We start from the raw sequence: 2,362 nt of genomic DNA on the forward strand, positions 1-2,362 counted from the left end.
CCAAGCAAGGGGAGCTCAACCCATCGTGGGGATTTGAACCACAGACCTTCTGATCGGCAAGTCCTAGGCTCTGTGATTTAACCCACAGCGCCACCTGCATCCCTCAGCCCAGCATACGTTCACTCAAAAACAACAAATCCCACAGAAAGCAATAAGGCTTTCTATCCCTGGTGCTGATTTGTTTCAAACAATTTGCACAAAAACAGCAATAAAAACAATAGGAATTATAGTGTGGTGGCACTACCTTTTAGAACTCCCTCTCATTACTTACCAGACATCTGTATTAGATGACACTGGTCCTATACAGGGTTTTGTTCTTGATGATTTTATTGCCTTTTAGTGGGCTGTGTCTGTTTTTATATACAGTATGGCTAGAACGATAGAATTGTTGAGTTTGAAGGGACCCAAAGGCTCACCAAGTCCCAACCCCCCTGCAATGCAAGAATCTCAGCTAAAGCATCTATGACAGATGGCCATTCAGCCTCTGCTTAAAAATCTCCAAGGAAGAAGAGTCCACAACCTCCTAAGGGAGACCATTCCACGGCCGAACAGCTCGTAGTGTCTGGAAGTATTTCCTGATATTTGGTAGGAATCTTCTATCTTGAAACCTGAAGCCACCGGTTCGAGTCCTACCCTCCAGACATGGGTGTAGTCAAAGTTGTTGAGCTTTTTTAGGAGATCACCTGCCCTGCCCCCAAAACCTGTTGGGGGGCAGGCATCTGCTGTGGGGTGGGTGGGTGGGTCAGAACCACAATTAATAGCGTACTTTCAATGCTCCCCTGCCCATCACCCCTTGGCTATGCCCATGCCTCCTTGAGATATTTGAAGATGGCTATCCTATCTCCTCTCAGTCTCCTTTTTCCCAGGCTGAACACCCAACCCCTTCAACCAATTTCTCACAAGGCTTGGTTTCCAGAGCCTTGGTAATCTTGGCCGCCCTCAGGAGCAGGAGCAAAAACAAGCTTGTTCCCTCTTCCGTGGGGCAGCCCTTGAGATATTTGAAGATGGCTCTCTTATCTCATCGTTTGTGTAGTTGTCTATATCCTAGTACTTATGTATTTTAGGCTCTTCTTTCTTCTCTTTAATGCACAGTTTTTGTAAGCTGTTCTGAGTTTCGTTTCTGGGATGGGGAAAAAAACCTAATAAATAATAACAACATTTTCATTTGTTGAGATTTGTAAAAATGTTACATGGAAAAAATACGAGAGACATTACACATACTTCTGTAAAACAAGAAAATCTTTAATAAATAACAACAACAACAACAATAGTAATAGAATATGTGTTTTTGGCCGTTCTATCCTCCTCCTCAATGCCTGGTTTTTGTAAACTGCTCTGGGTGCTGTTTCTGGGATGGGAAAAAAACCCTAATACAGCCATACCTCTTGTTATGTTCGGTTCAGGTTACGTCTTTTCAGGTTGCGTCCCGCGGCAACCTGGAAGTACCGGAAAGGGTTACTTCTGGGTTTTGCCGCTCGCGCATGCGCAAAACCGGTGAATTGTATCCTGCGTGTGCGCAGACGCGGGTTGCGTCCCTTTCAGGTTGCAAATGGGGCTCCGGAATGGATCCCGTTCGCAACCAGACGTACCACTGTAAATAATAATAATAGCACACATGTTTTTGGCTGTTCTATTCTTCTCCTTAATGCCCGGTTTTTGTAAGCTGCTCTGAGTTTCATTTTTGGGATGGGGAAAAACCTAATAATTAATTAATAATAATAATAATAGATAAAAATAAAAATAGCACCTATGTGTTTTAGGCTGCTCTATCCTCCTCTTTAATGCCCGGTTCTTGTAAGCTGCTCTGAGTTTCCTTTTCGGGGTGGTGAAATCTAATAAATAATAATAATAATAATAATAATAATAATAATAATAATAATAATACTGTAATAATAATAGATAAAAATAAAAATAGCATTTATGTGTTTTAGGCTGTTCTATGCTTCTTAATGCCTGGTTTTTGTAAGCTGCTCTGAGTTTCATTTTTGGGATGGGGGAAAAACCTAATTAATAATAATAATAATAAAAGATAAAAATAAAAATAGCACTTATGTGTTTTAGGCTGTTCTATCCTCTTTAACGCCCGGCTTTTGTAAGCCGCTCTGAGATTCGTTTACGGGATGGGGGAAAAAAACCTAATAAATAATAATAATGTAAGAATAAATAAAATAAAAATAACTTCTCCCCGCAGCGCCTGGCTCTCCCTCTAGATCGCAGCCCGGCCTCCGCCTCCCTGCCCGGCGCCTTCCTCGAGAGGAAGCCCTCCCGGGGGCGGCGAGCGGCCTTCTCCGCCGACCGAGGCGGCCCGGAAGTGCGCGCCGAGGCGGCGGCGGCAGCGGCGGCTGGCAGGCCGGCGTCTCTT

This window comes from Podarcis vaucheri, assembly GCF_965113315.1.
Source record: "Podarcis vaucheri genome assembly, chromosome: 14".
Lineage (NCBI taxonomy): Eukaryota > Metazoa > Chordata > Lepidosauria > Squamata > Lacertidae > Podarcis > Podarcis vaucheri.